We start from the raw sequence: 14,686 nt of genomic DNA, 5'->3' as shown, positions 1-14,686 counted from the left end.
ATAGGACAGACTATTCACAATACAATCTCACTTATGTAACTATTATATAGTTTAAACTCAGAAAGATATTAAATAAGAGTAGTTATTTCCAAATGGTGAGTTTACAGGCAATTTTTGTTTTTTCTTTATGTTTTTTTGTACTTTCCAAATTTTACAAAGTGAGTTTTTGAAATTTTTATAAACAAACAAAGTAAAATCAATAAATACCTGCAACCAGTATGAATTTGAAACATAATGCTCAGGTGCAAAAAAAATGTCACTTGTTTTTATTTCCCTAAGTCAAATCAAATCTCTGAGGTGAGGCCTAGTGGGCAGGCAAGATGCCCAACAGTGGTCACTACTGGGGCTCTCTTGTCCCTTAGTGGAATCAGGAATTGAAATGGATACAGAAAATTGAAGAACCAGACCTTCAGTCTCCCGTCTTTACCACCATCCTTCTAGCATTCAGACACGGTTGTGCAGCAGGTGCACTAGCCAGAAAGAAACCTGCAGAGACTGTGGGTAGAAGCATGTCTGGGAAATTTGGAAAAGATTCTGCATCTGTGGGACCTAGGACATTCATCCAGGCCTAAAAGAGCTTATTACTTGCCTACATGCCAGGCATTGTATGGGGAAGGGATTCAAAATACCCTCAAATTCACACAGGTTGGTGAGAATTAGTGCCTGGGAGGAACTGTTGAATATATTCAACTTGCTCTAAACTGAAGAATGAGGTAGGAGGAGCTCATTGCTCATCTCAGCTAGAATGTATGTCCTGGAGCAAAGATGTGTGGCCTCCTCTACTGGATGCTGTCTAGAAACTTCTCCCGGAAGAGGAAATCGGTAATCACAGCAGCTCATCAGCATGGGTGAGTGGAGGCTGAATCTTGCAAACTAGTTGTGGTGAGCCCATAGTGGTATTCAATGTTGAAGTCTGGTTGCACTTTTGATGTAAGTACCCTGAGGCATTAATATGCCATTAAGAATGGGCTACCTCCCCCTGCTTTCACAAGTAGGCACCTGGACATCAGTGTTTCATGCAGAAAAAGTCAACCCTGTTCACTAAACACATCCTGTTTGCGCAGAACTGCTCTATACCACAGGGGCTGCGTGGAGAGTGGAACACTTGAGTCCCAGACCAAGCACCTTGCAACCTGAGGCAAGAGCTCATGTAAGCACAGCACACACAGAGGAATCCATGGTTGTAGCAAGTCACCCAAGTTTGCTCAGAAAGGCGGCACATGGCATTGGGGATGTAATGGATCGTAGTCTGCTGTGGTCGCATTACAGCTATATGAACTTGTGCAAGTTGCTGGGTCTTTCTGTGCCTCAGTTTTCTCATCTGTAAAATGGCATTAATAGGTACCAAAAAGGACTGTTGTGAGGATTAAATAAATCAATACTTAAAGGGCAGTTAGAACAGTGCCTGACTCGTCATAATCACTCAGTAAATGTTAGCATTTGTGTTGTTGCTGTGCTGTCAAGGCCACGCAAGCCGGTTCATGGGAGCCAAATTATATCTCACACCTGGGCTCAATTTCAATGACTCAAGAGTCCAACTCCAGCTCAGTTCTAGAGAGAAAACCAGTGTTAGAGCAAGTCTTCAAGACAAATTAGGAAGAAGCTACCACTTAAGACAGTGCTGATGATGGAGGGAAACTAGATATAACTAAAGAAGGCAAGGATGTAGGTGGTAGTACATGTTGCTTTTGGAAACATGGATTTGAGGCCACAAGTGATTTGGCAAACACCAGCCTGGGCAGCTCTGCCCTAGACCCTGTTTTACATTCCTTGCATTCTCACTCACTCTTCCATAGGCAGTTACCAGGGAAATAATACAGACTTGGAAATTATAACCTGGGGTCAAATCTTGCTTCAGTTCCTTCTGTGTTTTGGGGCAAGTTACTGAACTTTTCTGAATCTCAGTTTCTTCCCTGCCCAATGAGGAAATCATGCCAACAATATAGGTAGTGCCTATTAAGTGTCTGATGCAGAACACATCCTGGAAGTTGGTTCCTTTTCCCTTCTCCTATAAGTACAATTTGCAGATATTGTTATGAAGCATTTCTGTCCCCTACACATATAGTGCAGAGTACTACATGCTGCCACATGTATTTCTTTATATGTAGCACAATTATCAGATTCTGTGGAATAAATTAAAACTCTAGGGCTCTAAAAGGAAGTTTTCAGGAAGTCCCCTTTTTGAATCACTGTGTGTCAAACACTTTGTCAAACATCCAGGAAATCATGAAGGGTGTATCAGTGAGGTCTATCTGTCAATGTGGTAATCAGTCAGATGAAGCTTGCCCCTGAAGTAATGGAAGACAGCTGATCAAGACACTAACACAAAAGACCAAAGCAACAAAAATTTTAAAGAGTAATATATCAGTAAAATTCAGAGGGTCTTACAACAGTCTTTGAGGAAGAAGGAAATGAAAAAGGTAGAAAAACTTAACTATGTACTTGCAAACGCTTCATAACTTGCAAAGTAATTTCACATACACTATTTCATTAATTCTTATAACAACCCAGTGAAATATTTAAATTACCTCATGATGAAAATTATTAGTAGATCAAGTATTATTAAATCAAAATGTACCTGTGCATGCATCTTTAAAAGAGTGATTCTCAAGCCAGGTCTTTAGATCCTGGGGACGAAGTGACATAATCTTTGCTGTCCCTGGTTTTTCTGTAAGAGTTTGAGTTTGCTAATTTTGTCTTTTCATTTTGATGATTATCAAAAAGAAAAAATTAACCCAAATATGTGAATAAACTGTTTATTATTTAGTACAATCGGGAGATTTGAGAATCTCACTGGCATTGAGTAAATCTTCCTGATATTCATGAGCTAATGTGAAAAGAACTGAAGTGCCCTTGGTAAGCATAGGATGTGTTGATGTGTTCGTGCTACAAGGAGACGAATAGACATGTAAATAGCATTTGTTCAGGTGTGCCACTAGAGAAAATGGGGTGGGGACTGAGTCTTCACACAGCACTCAGTAGTATATGCTTGCCAGATACAAATATCAAAGCTGTAAGCATGCAGCACCAGTTATTTTACATATGGGATTTCCTTCCAGGAAAAAAAATAAATCACCAGCTACATGAATGTAAAAATGGTATTCTGAAATCCATTTCTGAAAGGATTTTTGAGGATTATATAATTTGCAATATTCAATTTTTTTATGTTTCTGTAAGGATTCTAGGTGTCAAAAATACCAATTTTAATTGTGTGCATTTTAAAATTATTTTATTTTATATTTATTTCATATTTATTATATAGTTATTTTATATTATAAATCATTTTATTGCAATACCACTTAGGTAAAAATTGGGGATCAACAAGTTAGAAAATATTGCTTCTTGAAATAGAAATGTTACTCAAACTTGTCTATACTTTTAAAAGTTCTAGTTAAAATAAGCAATCCTTTTGCCCACAAATCATCAACAAGTGATTTTGTCTTCTTTCGAGTGCTGATGGAGTGAAATCAGTGAAAGGAGAGTTAAGGGAGAAAGCACTGGATCTGTAGCAAAGTGCCTGTGACATTCTGAATGTATGGTCAGCCTGTAAGTTAAATAACTGCAACTGAAATCCAATATCAAGGCAGCAAAAATGAAGGAACAGGAAAATGCTGCCCGGGGGACTGGTTCTGAATCTGGCACTCTTCATGATTTCCTCTGTGACTCTGAGTAAGCTCTTACTATTGCCCTGCCCCTGGTTTTGCTGTATTTGAGGGGTAGGGTGAAGTGTTGTTTTATTTTGTTTTTTGCCAGTTACAAAATGGGGCCCAAGAAAACTGTTTTGTAAAGCACTTTGTGAATCACAGATACCCAGCATTGTCAAGTATGAAAGTTTTCAAAATCTGCAGTTCAAGGGTCTTTAAAATTATTTGTGTAGCAGCATGTCTTGCCATTTTCTTTCTTTTTGATTCATCTCTGATCACTCTACCGCATTTACTTGAAACAGGTGGAACAGAATAAACAGTACTGTAGTTAGGGGTGGCTTGATTTCCAATTAAAAGAACTAGTATTTCAGGACACTGAATGGTATCTTCTCCTTTTGCCCCAGGATGAGATGTAGGATGAAAGGGTATGTCAGTTTCTATCAGTTTAAGAGAAAATTTCAGAAAGAAGAAAACTGATAGGAAAAATAAAAAAGAAGAAGTGAATCTGAGTGACTTTCATAAGCCAAGAACTATAAAAGATTTTATCTTGGTTTAATAAAAATTATGCACACTATTACAATTACTCTGTGGACTGGGTCCTCTTTGCTTTTTGTTTAGAAACAAATAAAAATACCTGAATTATTAATGTGAAGTAAATTGGTTACTAAGCATTTAGAGTCACTTTTTAATTCACACATATATCTGTATTACCATCTTAATGGTGCTTTACTACAGATTATACCATAGTTGTAATGGCATCCAAGGAACCATTTAAAGGATAATGTTTCTAGCAGAGACATATTTGAAAGTGGATGGTGTTCATGGATATAGGAATAAAATTTTTAAATCCACCTGTGAAGTTAGGGGGTATAGCCCTGAAGAATGCCCTCACTTCTGATACCAACTGCAGGGTTGAGGGGTTTCTAAGACCATATTCAGGCTCAATAATTCATCAGGAGAATGTACGGAAAGCTGTAATAATTGTGGTTATGGCCCTGGGCAGGACATGGTTGGTATTCAGAATAATTCCTTTCTCTGCTAACTGTACTACAGGGTATGTCTTATTCTGATCTATCCTAGGGGTGAGGGAAGACATGGTGCATCGATGTAAATCACAAATGCCTCCAGAGAACTTCACTGGTTTGGAGAGCATATGATTCCCATAACTGTGCCCTTGAGCCTCAGCTGCTGGGATGGAGGGCCATTGCCATATGGCTACTTTTGCCCCCATCTGTCTTAAAATAGTCAAGAGGTCCTACTGGGTCAGGGTACGAGTCTTTTATCAACACTGGATCCTAGCATTATCCAGCATTATTTGTCGAGTCTGCCTGACCCACTTCATTAAAGCTTTTATTATCTTTCCAGGCTCACTCCCTTCCCTTTCCTTCCTGCTAGAAAAGAATCCCCTTCATCTGCTCATTGTAAAGTATTCTTCCTCTGAATGCTATTCCTCATTAAAAGTGAATTCAGCTTGTCCCAAGATACCTAGACCAGAACTTTCTCCCCTAAAGTCATTTTCTGTCTCGTGGCCAGAATTGTTTAATCTGCCACGCATGTTGTTGCCACTGTGTACTAATGGCCTGAGTTTTGTACCCAACATGTTGGGTCTTCCATTCTAGGGTTAGATGAGTGGTGTCACAGCTAGACGTCATTTAGTTTGAGTATGCCAACTGCAGGGCTGAGAGGTTTCTAAGACCTCCCATAACCCTCCTCATCTCAAGGTGGGGCTGTTCCCAGGGGAATTCAGACCCATCACGTGGTGCCTGTTACTCTGCTCTCATCAGGAACCCAAAGTTTTTTCCTATTCTCTTTAATAGCTTTCCACCCACAAAAACAAGAGTAAATGTATTTGCGCACAGCACGCTGTGGCATAGTGGGCATGCCACCACGTGTTTCGTTCATTATAGCCAGGAATCTTTCTAAGCATTTGATCATCCAGGCTTATAGTTACACAATGATCAACTGGCTAGAAGTTGTACTCCACATGGTCCAATTGCTCATTAGGGAGAAGTTTCCAGAAATTCCTTCCCAAATGATATCCTTTGTAGCAGATGTAACTTGAAAAATAAGAGTCAAAAAACGTTGGCACATTACTGGAATCCTACTCATTCATTAAACTTCAGTCTAGTTCATCATCATATGGAATGACCAATATGTCTCCCAAAGTGATGCCACTCAGGTTTGCAGATCTCTATTTGACTCTGTGAGGTTCCCAAAGCTGGGGTGGTCTTGGCAAACATGTAGCTTCACCTTTCTGAGCATCTGGTACAGGTGAGCTAAGAGATAATATTATTCTCTTGCTCTGAGCCTCTTTCAAGTCACCAAGGTAATGAGGGAGTTCCCTCATTGCATAACCCATTTATTCATTTCTTTACCCTCAGCTACCATTTCTCCTGCTCTTCATTTGTCATTTATTTTTACCCAATTCAGGCGAAGGAAATGCAATCACACCACATAAAATAACCACTTCACATTCCAATTTTAATCCAAACTTTCACTTCAAACCATTGCATCTCCATGTCCTCCCAATCCAAGTATAGATCTTATTAGGACTTCCCAATAGATTTGAGAATCATAGTGCATTGGGATCCCATGTTAAGAAGCCCTAGAACATTCTCTCTCCTTTAACCCCACCAGCCCTTTACCCACATATGTGCATATGGCTCAGCTCAGGGCTGAGCCAAAAGATCCTGGCTCCTCTGTCAGTTTCCATCGTGATTACTATGCTAGACCACTGTCCATGGTGATTCCAGGTCAGGTTTCTCATTGTCATCTTTGCTTTCCAGCTTTTCAAATTCCTCCACACACTGTTAATAGGGAAGATTTGTTTAGGCCCTTTAAACAACAGGAATCAGTAGAGGCTCCCATTGGTCCAGCCAACCTCCAAAAGTACTACATTAAGATACTTGTTTTGACTCATCAACGTCCACTTTAGTCATCTCATTTTCCAACAACCATCTAAAGATTTCTACTCTGCTGAGTCAACGCCCTTGAATCCTCCTTTTGCCTTTCCCCATTTGCCTGTGAATCATTCTAATTTTTTCTAACATCTATAAAATCCATAAGGGAAGCTGAAACAACAAATCTGACAGGGCTTCTCAAACTGTGGTTGGATATCAAAGCAGCAATGTTACATGGAGTGGCCATGTCCAAAGGGATGCCTTTAATCACAGCATTTACTATGCCCTGGGTAAGGCATATATTCAGTGGATGAATAGCCTGATAATCCCAGCATGGCTTACATACGAAGCATCTCAGCCGTTTCATCTAGGATGTGCCACTTCACATTTAAAGGGAAAGTTGGACAGTCCCTGTTTTCAGGATAAACTCAATTTGCAGCTACTTTTATCCATTCCACCAGGCTAGCTGTCCTTTTGGAAACAACTTGCTGTGTGTCTGGACTACATAGAGCCATCTTTAATTGTCAGCTGGGTCCTGTATTAACCCACACATGCTCTTCTACTCCACAGCATCCAAAACCAAAGATCCCACCTCTAAGTCACTCACAACCCATTTTAGGAATGGTTCTTCAGGAAGCTGGTGATACCAGTGCAAAAATGAAACAACTCCTTCACATTATAACCCCTGGTTTCACTAGTTCCTTGGTTTTGCCCTTTCCCCAGCCTACTTGGTAACCAGAGGTCCTAGGGGTATAATCTGTTGTCCCAGCATAATTCTCCCCTTGGTAGCAGCCCTGAGGCTAGAAATATGGCTCAGGCTGGCTGAAATCTGAGCTTACCTCAGAGTCAGGATCTGCCCCAACACTCTGTATTTTCATTTTAGCTATTATGAACAATAATGGCCAATGTAGTATATGTTTAGCTTATTTCTTACTATTCTACACTTCCTTATGTATCCAGTGAGCTAACTCCTTGGAAGGTGGATCCATCTCTAAATTCCACTGGTAACTTTCACCTCTAATAACCGATCTCAGGACAACTGCAGTTCCATATATTGGGTGACCAGGGAGCCATGCAGAAATCAAAGATTCATCCCGGACCGCTCATCTTTTCTCTTCCCAAACCACACCTGTCAGTGAGTGAGGGTCATTCTAGGGTATCCCACTTCTGATGACAATTGCAAAGCTAAAGGTGGATACCCTACAAGACCACCCCCATTTCTGACACCAACTGCAAGTTGTGGGTTCCCAAGATTACCCTCAATTTTGATAAAACTCTTTGGGTAAGATTATTAATTGCACACAACCTATAAAATAACTAGGCTTTGCAGAGGCCAACACCTAGATCCGTAGCCTCATCCAGTTGGTGCCACATCTATACCCAACCATGACGAACCCTATCATGCCCACAGACATTGCCCAATAGAGTAAACTCATGAGTCCTGTCTATTGAGTTATCTGTACACAAAGTTCCAAAGCCTGTAGTAAATTTCAGTGCTCTGGGCACTGGTGAGAAATAATCTGGTTAGGATTCTTGCTTGCTCAGACTCAATCTTGAGTTTATTTGACAGCATGGTGACATCATTGCCATTATGGCACTGGGGCAAGTCCATCTATGGAGAGGAATTTCCTAAGGAGAACTTCCTTTCATCCCTGGCACATTTTCCATGGTAAATTCTGGACCTGACACAAACGGTTCCCAGTTTTTGTATGCTGGTTGGTTGACAAGCATGTAGTAAAAGATAGAACAATACTGTGAAAGCTTGGGGCATAGGAATGGCAAAATTTGCAAGAAGTTTACCATCACTAACTGTGAACGATTCTCATAAATTCAATTTGTTTTGTCTTAATCATCAAGCCATTCCTTCTGTCCTGGGGAGAGCAGCCCCATTCCTATTGTGTTCTTTCTTGGTATTCTCATATTTCCCTTAGTCTCCTCCAAGTCAAGCCAGATGGCAGAGTTAAATTTATGGTTAAATTTGAAAATTTGAAAAACAAACTACAAAACACCTTAAAAGCATTTTCCTGTGCTGTGGATTTTCTGATCTTTTTATAGAAAGATTATTCACTGCAATCCTTCTTAATGACTCCTGTTGTCACAAGCCACATTAAATTTATCAAAACTAATACATAAAAATACATCTTGGGAATCCCTAACAGACTGTCATGATCTCCAAAACATACTCAGTATTGACAAAAACTGTTATTTCCTAACTCAAAGAAGATTCCTAAATCAGATGGGGACATGTGCGAACTATCTGTTTGTGATATTTCGTATTAACATATCACACTTGTGAAAACAGATTTGATAAACACTCCAAAAAGGACATTCTTTGGTTGTCTCCCCAGTATCTGTTTTCCCCTTTCCATAGACCTGATTTCCATTTGGTTCTGGGAATTTCACTCCACTTCCAGCTCCACAAGTGGAGCCTATCACCTAGGTTAAGCCACTCAATTTATTTCATCTGTATAGTCAGGAAGAATCTTAGGGCTTTGGCTTTGGCTGGCAACACCAAACATAGTTTTATACTGGCCACAACCAAGAATGTCTGAACCAAAAACCCAGGAGCTGCAGACAGTCACCCTGGAACCACAAGGAGAGCCAGCCTCAAGGTGAAGCTGACATTACAGAACACTGGAAAAGCAAAAGGAAACCAGTACTTTCATAATTTTATTGAGCACCTGGAACAAGCCTAAACTGAGGCCAGTCTTTATTCCCAGACTGTGCAGTTTAATGGGCTAAAATTGTCCTTATTTTTGAAGCTCTTGGTACTCAAAATGTGATCGGTATTTAGAGCAGAAGCATCAACATCACTTGGGAGTTTGTCAGAAACACAGAATCAGGACCACACTGTGGATCCTCCAGAACCAGAATATGCATTTGAACAAAATTCCCAGGTGATTTTATATACATTGACATTTGAGAATTCACCAAGTCCCTTTGAATCAGCTTTTCCTGAAACTTGCATCTTAAATCAGATCACCACCACATTTCTGCACAATAGTCCAGATGGACATTATTACTCTTCTTTACAGATAAAGAAACTGGATTCGGGAGGTTGATGTGCCGGCCAAAGGTCATGCACATTTAGAAGGGGCAGGTTCAGCAGGAGCACCCCCAGTTCTAGGCCCCACTGATTCCTTCCCCTGATGTGCTATCAGGCCCAATCAGCAGCTTCCGTGGGCTGTGCAGCCAAGGTCTAGGGCTGCATTTTCGCCAACCTTCTATTTTAAGAGACCACGGGTTTAAAAGACAACCTTGCTCCTATGTTTGTAATCAGGGAAAACTCCTTAATCTAGGTAATTTATTTAATGAGTAGCTCCAAATATTGGTTCCCAACTACCAAGCAGTTTAATACAAAAATTACAGGCTAGCCTAATTGCACTTAACCAAGTAAGCCCATGAACAATTTTCTCTCATTATTTCTCACTGAAGCATACACCCTTGGCACAGGTCTCTTTTTATTAATAAAAGCAAACAGCAAGTGTTGAAAATCTTCATGCTCCTTGATGTTTTAAAATCATTATGTATCTCTTGAATCCAGCTAATGCGGTATAGGGAAAATACTATATAAAATAGAGTTATTTCAGAGAAAGTCTTTCCCACAGAAACTTCTCAACTGTTAAGCTAAAATAGTATGAGATATTTAAAGAAATATCTGGCAAATTGCTGTAATCCTTAATACAGTTTATGTGCATGGCAATCCCTTAACAAATGTTTGTTGTATGAATAACTTTCGTGTTCAAGGTACTTTACAGTTTGTAAGGTACTTTACCTTTTTTTTCCATTTAATTTCATTGATTTATATCTTTAGAACACTCTTGGTGGGTAGGTGTTATTATTTCCATTTTAGAGATGTTGCAACTAAGGTTCAACAAGACTAAGAAACACTTAGCAGAGTCAGAAATTCATTCATGATAGAAGTGGGATTCAAATCCCTGCCCTGTGACTACAATTCTAAGTCCTTCTACTACCTTGTGCTGAATCTTTCTTTTAGAAAGGTACTCTGGTCGGCCTGATACTCAAATTGTTGTTTATAAATGGAGCCCCTAGCATTGTCTTGGGTGCACACACATCCATAGTCCATTTCATGAAAACCACTCTAGATGCAAGTCTTGCTGTACTACTTGCAGTAACTTGTATCACACTGGATAAACCACTGCAGACCAAACAATCTATCACCATTTCCACCTCTCTTAACTTCTATTATTGTAAGTTTGTTTCTTTTAGGCAAGTGAGATGTTCTGGCCTTAAAGAATCCCCACTGAGCTGCAAAGATCCAGGGCTCTTTGGGTGGTGTCTGTTGCTAGGCTTCAACTTCTGGCCTGCAGAGGGTGAGGTGGTGTGGATAGAGGCTCTTGCACCCCTGAACCCACTGCTTCTTGCCTCTGTGCCTAGCCACAGCCACAAGCCACCCAGCAAGTGGCCCAGATGCAGGCCATCAGATGTGTGGTGATGGAAGATAGAGCTACAGGTAAAATTTTGCAACTGTTCAGTTACATGCCAATAACTTCCTGGAGAATATAACTTCCTGGTATGTGGAAAAACAGAGGATCTGGATTTATGGGATAAGAAGCTGGACAAGAAGATTATAACAGACTACACCTCTTACCCTATCTGCAAATAGATGGGTTCTTTTTTTTTTTTTAATTGAAGTATAATTTACAATATTGTGTTAGGTTCAGGTGTACAGCAAAGTAATTCATTTACATACAAATAGATATATTTTTAATTTGCTTTTCCTTTGTTAGTCTCACATCATTCGCAAAGTGGGGTCCTGAAATGTGACCCCATTTTCCCAATAGTCTCATCATTTCAGTGGAAACTACACGTGATCTTAGGAATGATAAATACCTGATTGTGAAACTAAAGGAGAAGTTGACTCCCATCTCACAGCCAAAAGCTTTAGATACAGATAATATCAAAGCTGAAAATTATGTGCCTAGAAAGCCCAGCTCTCACACAGAGGGGGCCTCAAGATGGTGTTTGATGAAACTATTAGAACAGTTCTCTGCCCACTGCCTGTCAAGAAGAGAAAGTGCTTGCTGTTAAAGGGAGCACAAAATAAATAAATTTGACAGTCCTGTAGTTAATTCATTAAAGAAAAATGAAAGATGTTAAGACAGATGGAATTAAGAGTGAGACAGGGATATAACAGATACAGAGGAAGTCACTGACAACAGGATACTATGGAGTCTTGATGAAATGTCTGATTTTCAAGAAAATACAAATTGTCAAAATTCCCTTGGAAAGAAGCAGGAAACCTAAATAAACAAATAATCGGTGGAGATACAAGGAGGGGAAAAGGCTGTCAATAAATTATATGCAAGAAGGATATCAGACCCATTAATTGTTCCCACCAACTGTGTATGCACAGTCGAGAAACAGATAATTCCTAAGTTTATACAAAGTATTCCATGGCATAAAAAAAAGTTTTGTGAATCATTTTACAGAGCTAGCCTAATTCTTGTATACAAATCCCAAAATAAATAACACAAAGGGAAAAAACTATAAATTTATCTCTATAAGGTGGTAATAAAGTGGTAGTTAAGATCTTTACCTCTGTAGAAAAGTCTAATTCAAAAAGACACATGCACCCCAATTTTCATAGCAGCACTATTTACAACAGCCAAGACATGCAAGCAACCTCTGTGTCCATTGACAAATGACTGGATAAAGACATGGTACACACACACACACACACACACACACACACACACACACACACACACACACACACACACACAGAGTGGAATACTACTCAGCCATGAAAAAGAATAAGATAATGCCATTTACAGCAACATGGATAGACCTGGAGATTGCCATACTAAGTGAAGTAAGCCAGAAAGAGAAAGAAAAATACCATATGGTATCACTTACATGTGGAATCTAAAAAAAAAGAGAGAGAGAGAGACAAAGGAACTTATTTACAAAACAGAAACAGACTCATATAGAAAACAAATTTGTGGTTACCGAGGGGGAAGAAGGGGTAGGAAGGGTTAAACTGGGAGTTGGGGATTTGTAGATACTAACTACCATATATAAAATAGATAAGCAGCAAAGCCCTACTGTATAGCACAGGGCACTACATTCAGTACCTTGTTACAGCCTATAATGAAAAAGAATATGAAAAGAAATATATACATATATATGTATAACTGAATAACTATGCTCTACACCAGAAGTTAACACATTATAAACTGACTATGCTTCAATAAAAAATAAAATAAAATAAATAGATTATATTATATTCTTTTAAAAAGATCTTTACCTCTGGACTTCCACATCATGCCACATCCTTCTCCCCTGCTGCACTATTTGCTCCTTAAGGGCAGGGGAAGACCCATTCTTTACCCCGAGGGTGTACAGCTCAGCAGGTCAATGACAGAATCCAGATCCTCAACCTCACTTCTCACACAAAACATGACCAGATAGCAAGCTGTTTGTCAATAATCATACTGCAAAAATGTAAACAAGCACAGCTTACAAAGACCTCAGAGAATCCTTTCTAAATAAACTCAGGCGAAAGGGGACACTTGGCAAGGAGCAATGTTTACTTTGTGATTGAGAGGATATGTAATTATTCCTGGCACACAACATGACACAGGTTGGGAAACTGCTACCTTCCCCCACAACAAAGACCTTTCTGAGAGCTTTGGGAACCATCCCTACTCTGATCTCTGGGACCAGGAAAAAGATCTCCCCAAAGTTACATCTTCTCACTTTCTGCAAATGTTACACTTTCTAAGAGTTGGTCACTCTTTTTGTTTTTAAAACAATTGAACAAAAAGCATTTGAATATATTTCCCTATGTTTAAGTGGTAAAGTGATAAGCTACTTCTCAGGTTATCAAGCAGCCTTCCTCTAAGGTCCTGCTTTCAATTACCTATTTTTTCCTTCCCCAGGGTCTCTTCTGACTATGAATGAAGGTCTCCAGTACATGGGATGGGAGGAAAAAGAAGACCCACAACCACTGGTGTATGAACACAGATGTGACCACCTCTCCCCTCAACCTTCCATAGCTCGATAATTTTTAAAAGGACAAATTTCTAACTCCTTTCTAAGGAGTGAGTATCCAAAGACTTGCACAATCAGATCCCAACCTACCTTTCTAAGCTCATCGCTCCTAATTCTTGCTATGTCCTAGCCTCACTGGCCACCTTGCAGGCCCCCAAGTTCATCAGAAACTTTCAATTATACTGCTCCTTCCTGGTTGGAATGACTTTGATAAACTGCCCTCCTGCCAAACTCCTCACTCTCCAGGGCCCAGATGGAATGTGACTCTCCCTATGAAATCTCCCACCAGGCCAGAAATAAGCACTCCTGTGTTCCCAGGCTAGCATCAGAGTCTAAATTGAATTATGATTATCTGAATGTGACCTTGCTCCCCCTAATAAATTAATAAATTATAAGCCCGGTGAGGGAGGGATCAGATCATACCTGCATATTCGTGCTTGTGCCCTTGGTACCCAGCTCAGTGTCTCACACAAGGCAGGGACTCACTACATTTTGTTGAATGGCCCTGTTGAGTATCTACTGAAGGCCCACTGCCTGACACAAACCTGTTATAATTTGATATAAAACTTACAGTAATCAGAAGAACTGACCAAAAAACATCTAATAACAATGTGAAATGAGGCTTATGAGGAGACAAACTGAGAGCAATGGTTTCTCATACTGGCAAGGGGAGATGATACCTGGATCCAATGAGGAAAAGCCTGGGAAGTGTAGGCCTGGACATCCTTGAAGACATTTTCTCTGCCCTGATTCCTTTATTCATCAGGAGATTTGATTTCCTAAGTAAACCTTCCTGGGGGTAAGATGGTAGCTGGTATGAGCCAATTGTTTTTTATTATCTATTGCTATGTAACAAACTATCCCAAAACACAGGGGCTTAAAAATAGCTGCTTTTACTTGCTCACAATTGTATGGGTCAGGAGTTTAGACAGAGACAGCGGAGTAATTTCCCTGCTCCAGGTGGTATTGGTTGGGATCAGGTGCTCAGTCAGAGGCATTGAATCAACAGCCCAACTGAGCTAGAAGTTCCAGAAGGTTCGAGATACACAGTTGGCACCTCAGGACCTCCTGGTGGCCATGTGGCTAGCTTGGGCTTCCTTGCAGCATGCTAGTACCATCACACTT

General features: G+C 40.0%; 1 pseudogene; it reads left to right on the top strand.

Moving 5' to 3' along the window:
• Nucleotides 1–11,616, top strand: part of LOC116659502 — a 42,197-nt pseudogene extending 30,581 nt beyond the window's left edge.
• Nucleotides 11,617–14,686: the final 3,070 nt, after the last annotated feature.

This window comes from Camelus ferus, chromosome 24 (assembly GCF_009834535.1).
Source record: "Camelus ferus isolate YT-003-E chromosome 24, BCGSAC_Cfer_1.0, whole genome shotgun sequence".
Classification (NCBI taxonomy): Eukaryota; Metazoa; Chordata; class Mammalia; order Artiodactyla; family Camelidae; genus Camelus; species Camelus ferus.
Note: the sequence above shows the minus strand (reverse complement) of the source record. Positions and strands in the feature narration are given on the sequence as shown.